Here is a 6,169-nt window from a genome sequence, read left to right as displayed (position 1 = left end):
GAACCTAAAAGTAGCTGGGTTCTGGGATTCTGTTCACACCACTCTCATCTGCAGATTTTATTTCCGCATCTGGGCTCTGGGTAAGTGTGCGTCCTCTGAGCTTTGAGTAAAGGTAATAGCAAAATAGAGCTCTCGCTAATAATTTGCCCTAGAGATGGAAGCTGTCAGATAATCATTCAGAATTTAAAACCTCATTTCAATATTCCTTCAGATGAAGAAAATGGTAAGATAAAAATATAGCAGGGCTTATTAGCACCGCCTTACCCATTTTCCCCCTAAATGGTTAGAACATGCTGCCTTTCCCTGCTCTTTACCTCAGCGTTTCCGTTATTAAAGCTGTCTATTTCTCAGTTCTAAATCCTAGGAGGATTTTCCCCCATGAATTTAACATGACTGACGAAGCCTGCTCCAGGGTAAAACTTTACTGCAAATTATCTAACTCAGACGAGGCCTCATAATAAAGAGACCGAAAAGGAATCACGGCCCTTTTGTGGCTTCGAATGTGGAGTTACCTTTTTCCTTCACCCCCAGTTTCATGATTATGCATAATGGAAGTAGGCCGGCTTTATAAAAAGATTACACGCAACAAATGTCCTTTGTGTTCAAAACCAGGGCTCCGCTGCTGCATATGGCCAGGAGAGTGTGCGAGTGAGCGGTACGGGTGGAGGAGAGCGACAAGGCTACTATTTGTAAGCTTCTTCCTACACGTGTGGAACGATGCTCACGCGCGCTGGGCGGGTACGGCCCTTAGAGTCAAGGCAGCACCTTCCGGAATGGTACTCAGGTTATCTATTTGAGTCCAGCTCCCTACCGTGTCTGACCATGGCCTTCCTGGGTTTTAGGTATTCTATAAGCTCTACCAAAGCAAGTGTAACCTCCACAAATGAACCAGTTACACTGGAAAAGGAAACTGGAAGCAGAATTATAAACCTCAGTGCCTCCTCTTTCCCCTCTTTGTAGGAGAACGTGTAAGGTGTACGTACGTAAGGTATAAAACGTAGTATCTAGTCTGGGGGAGCCATGACCTCCCCTCCCCTGGGTTTGGTTCCAGACCACCTCACAATAAATGGAATATCACAATCAAGCGAGTCAGATGAATGTTTTGGTTTCCCATATAGAAGTTCTGTTAACACCCTACTGTGGTCTATTAAGTGTACAGTAGCACATGTCTAAAAAAAAACAACGTACCTACCTTCATTTTAAAACACCACTAGGGGCTCCTGGGTGGCTCAGGTTCCAACTCTTGATCTCACCGTTCCCAAGCTCGAGCCCGGAGTTGGGCTCTGCGCAGGCAGCATGGAGCCTGCTTGGAATTCTCTCTCTCCCTCTCTCTGTCTGCCCCTTCCCCACTTGCTCTCATGCTCTCTCAAAATATATAAACACTAAAAAAAAATTACCACTAAAATTTGCTGGCTATTATCCGAGCTTTTGGCGAGATGCAGTCTTTTTGCTGGTGGTGGGTCTGGACTTCACATTGATGGCTGCTGACAGATGGGGTGGCTGTGGCCATTTCTTAATATAGCTGTGAAGTTTGCCATGTTGATTGTTTTTTTCAGTAGTGATTTCTCTGTAGCATGCGATTCTATTTGATAGCATTTGACCCACAAGTAGAACTTCATTCAGAATTGGACTCCATCCCTGCTTTCAAACCCTGACGCTGCTTTCTCAACTACATTTATATAATATTCTAAACCTTTTGTTACCATTTCAACCGTCTTCACAGCATCGTCACCAGGAGTCGCTCCATCTCCAGAAGCCACTTTCTTTGCTCGTCCCTAACACACACTTCCTCATCTGTTCGAGTTTTATTATGAGATTGCAGCCATTCAAACATAAGAATGATGAGAAGTTGGAAATATTGTGAGACTTGCCAGAATGTGACAGAGACAAAGTGAGCAAATGCTGTGGGCAAGTGATGTCAATGGACTGGTTGCCACAAACGTTCCATTTGTAAAAAACGCGATACCTGTGATGCGCAATAAAGCAAAGCAAAAAAACCCAAAAAACCAAAACAAAACGAGGTATGCCTGTAACTGATTCTAGAAAGCCTTTCCTGTCTCCATATCACCGTGATGTTTGAAAGCTCTTTTCCTTTGGAGAAGAAGCCAAGCCTCCCGACAGCTTTCTAATATTTACAGACAGAACTTGAGAATCTTCGGTAGGGTCCCGCTCAGCACGCACAAGGGGAATAAAGGCCCAACACTAGATGTTAGGCAGTTCCCCTACCCTTCCAGGAATCGGCCTTTTCCATCCCCACCCCATACCTGTGAAGCAGGTGCTCTTTGGGACCTTCTTTATACATAAGGACCAGAAAGATGAAGCGACTTCTCAAGGCCACGGAGCCAGGAAAAGGGAGAACCAGGAGTGTAATTGTGGGGCTGTGATTTATCATAAGAAATATATATATGGTCTTCGTCCTGTTTCTCCTAAAGCCCTTGGAATTTCCTGAGAGATGAGACTGACCAGGGTGTCTTTTGTCATGTTAATGTCGACCTTTGGAAAGCACCTAAGAAGGGGGGGTGGTTGCCAGGTGACCCAAGCTTGTGATTCCTACACCCTGAACTCCGGGGGTGGGAGGGGGTGGAAAAAGAGTAGGACCAGAGGGTGAATCAATCACCAATAGCCAATGAGTTAATCAATGATGCCCATTATAATGAAGTCTCTATAGAATCCCAGAAGGACAGGGTCCACAGAGCTGCTGGGCTGATGAAAACAGGCAGACGTGGGGAGCATGGTGTGCTTGGGAGGGCTTGGAGGCTCTGCGTCCTTCCCCACACCTTGCCCTAAGCATCTGAGTTCTATCCTTTTATAATAAACCACTAATCTAGTAAGTAGAATGTTCCTCTGAGTTCTGTGAGCTGCTGTAGCAAATTAAACCTGAAGAAGGAGTTACAGGAACCACTGGTTTACAGCCAGTCACACAGAAGCACAGTCACAGCCTGGGCTCGCAATTGGCATCCCTAATTGGAGGGGGTCGTTGGAACTGCCAGTTTGTAGCTGGCCTTCAGAAGCACAGGGAACAGCCTGGGCTCATGACTGGCGTCTGAAGGGGTGGGTGAGGGTCTTCTTGCAGGACTGAACCCTCAACCTGTGGGATCTGAGGTTGTCCCCAGGTGGTTAAGTGTCAGAATTGACTTGAATTCCTGGTGTTTTGTGGGAAGCACCCTCCCGCTCAACACCCACATTGGAATTGGTGTCGGAACCAATTTGCAAATGCAGGCCACTGGACGGCTTAAGCCCCACCCAACGCTGTTTCAAAATGACACATGGCCTCGGATGGTTTCACACGGAACATCTGAAGGCACAGAATGGCCATAAACTGTTCAGCTTGTTTCGGTTGGCTTTGTTTTTTTTTAAGGAGTGTAACTAACAGCCCCCGTTTTCTCCACCCCCGTGAGCTGGAAGGTCTAGTTCTTGAGTGTGATCTTCCTCATTTCTGTCTGGTTCTCACACTTTCCCTTTGAAGCAGCCCAGTGCCGCCCGGGGAAGCAATTTCACAGCCATATTTTTTAGCAACTCCCGTGTTTTTGTAGAGGGAAGAAAATCCTTCGACAGTGAGAAGGCGTACAGGTAGAGCCAAATGGGATTAGGATTCTGGGATTTCCAGCCCTGTGTTTCTGAAAGCGTCCTGAAAACAACTGAAGGATTTAAGCCTTGGCAAGCCTTTGCACTTTCAAAGTATCAATGCTAATACCCATTTCTTTGCCAGCCCTCTTCAACTGGCTTCAAATTTCCACACTAATCCCTGGGGAGAGAACCAGAGCATGGGCTGGTAGGGCCTTTGAGTCAGAGGGGGGACCCTACGTGCATCACAAGCTCTTTCTGCAACCACAGTGAACCGCCCCCCGCCAAGGGTACCCCCTGTTCCCGTCCCACACCCCCTGGGAAAAAGGCCAGATTACTAGAGCCAACTCCACAAAACATTCCTGAGAAATGGATACTTCACTCAAGACTTGAAGGAAAGTTGGGGAAAGAGTACATCATACTCACAGCGTGGCCCAAATGTCTAAAATTGCCCACGGAGGCATCTCTGTTCTTCCTTTCCAGACATTATAAACACCCACAAAGAGAGGAGAAAAGACAATGAGCCTCAATAAATACAGGGAAGGAAAGGGGCGCCTGGGTGGCTCAGTCAGTTAAGTGTCCGACTCTTGGTTTCGGCTCAGGTCATGATCTCAGGGTTTGTGAGTTCAAGTCCCATGTGGGGCTCTGCACTGACAGTGCAGAGTCTGCTTGGGATTTCTCTCTCTCTCTCTCTCTGCCCCTCCCCAGCTTGCTCCCTCTCTCTCTCTCTCTCTCAAAAAAACAAGCATTTTTTTTTTCATAAGGAAAGGAAAATGGGGAAGAAGAGAAAGCACAAGGGAATAGAAGACATTTTTCTTTAAATTCAGATGAACCAAATACCTTTGTTGGCTGAGTTAGCAAGAGGGGAGTAAATGGGGGGATAATAATTAAATGATTTTGTGAAATGGAAGTATTGGCTTCTTCTCTGTGGCGCTCTCTACTATAAATCATGATGGCAAATTGCAATGTCAGGGGAGTGAAGATGGCAGAATTCATTCCTTTCCGTAGTTCTCTGACCATCTGCAGGCAATTCGTCCAGAGAAGACACAAGCCGCACCTCTCAACGCGAGCGTCCACTGAGGCTTGGTGCAAGAAATCCCTACGAGTTGCCAGTAGATCTCAAGCGTTGCAGCTCCCAGGTTGCTCAGCCACAGTGTAAAAGAAGAAGCTGTGAATCTGCCTGTCCTGGCCCCAGTTTACTGCCCTTGCCCTTGAATATCTGTGGCTGGGGAATGAAAGATCACGTTTGCGTATAAATGTCCACTTTTGTCCTGAATCGTCTGAGTAATAAGACCTGTTGTGCCACCTGTTGTTTAAGGGAAACCAAAGACTTTTCCTGTCTCGATGCCACTAGGGGTCAGCCACCAGGCCCAGCACCCCTCCAGGTGTGTCCCTGTACCCTGAGGAGACATCCCGCTGGCACACCATCATCTGTAAACACGTCTGCTGAGGGCACTGCCTGCATAAAACACTCAGTACACCCCACCCCCACCCCCACTGCATGCAGAGCTCAACCCATAGCCCTTTGCTATCAAAACCGCCCATCACTTGGCCTCTCTATACCTTTCCAGACTGTTCCTGTTCTACCTGTTATCCCAGCCCACTGTTGAGACTGGAGCAAGCCGTTCAGTGCCCCTGAATGTGCTTGCACCCCCTCTTTCCTCACTCCTCGACCTCTAATGTCTCCTAATGCCCAAGGAACTTCGTGTCCCCACAGTGTGGCCGGTCCATTCACCTGGCCTCACTTCTCTCCAGGGCCAGGTTAACGCTCACCACTTGTTTTCCACGAATCTCTCCTCCTCTGTTAAAAAGAATTTCTTCTCGGGGCGCCTGGGGGGCTCAATCAGTTAAGTGTCCGACTCTTGATTTCAGCTCAGGTCGTGATCCCAGGGCCATGAGATTGAGCCCTGTGTCAGACTCTACACCGGGCATGGAGCCTGCTTACGGTTCTCTCTCCCTCTCGGGGCGCCTGGGTGGCTCAGTCGGTTGAGGAGCCGACTCGGTTTTAGCTCTCGTGATCTCACGGTTTGTGAGCTTGAGTCCTGTGTTCGGTCGGCTCTGTGCTGACAGCCTAGAGCCTGCTTGGGACTCTCTCTCTCCCCCTCTCTCTGTCCCTCTTCCACTCACGCTCTCTCTCTCAAAATAAATAAACTTAAAAATAATACTCTGTCCCTCTCTCTCTGCCCTTCCCCTGCTCATACTTGCACTCCCACTCTCCCTCTCTCAAAAAAAAAAAATTCTTCTTCCATAGTAAACCCAGAGCACTTTGGACCGACAAACAGCACCAGAAAGGTTTCGTCCTTTAATACACATGCCTAGATCACAAGAGCCGCTCTGTTGTACCCTTATGTAGCACACCGCACATTTGCTTATTTACTTTTCTATCGTCTGTCTCCCCCACCAGAAAGTACAGACATTTTGTCTCATCTCTTTACTGCTGTATCTCCAATGCCTAGGACAGTGCCTAGCAGATAGTAAGTGTTCCATCAGCATTTGGTGACTGAACGCGTGAATGACTCACGGGAGCCCTGCGGTCCCAGTCTGTCCTCATCTCTCCGTTGCCCGGGAGGGGCCGGCACAGGGCTTTGCCCACGCTTCTTGGATC

Source organism: Panthera onca, chromosome B2 (genome assembly GCF_046562875.1).
Source record: "Panthera onca isolate mPanOnc1 chromosome B2, mPanOnc1 haplotype 2, whole genome shotgun sequence".
NCBI lineage: Eukaryota > Metazoa > Chordata > Mammalia > Carnivora > Felidae > Panthera > Panthera onca.
Note: the sequence above shows the minus strand (reverse complement) of the source record.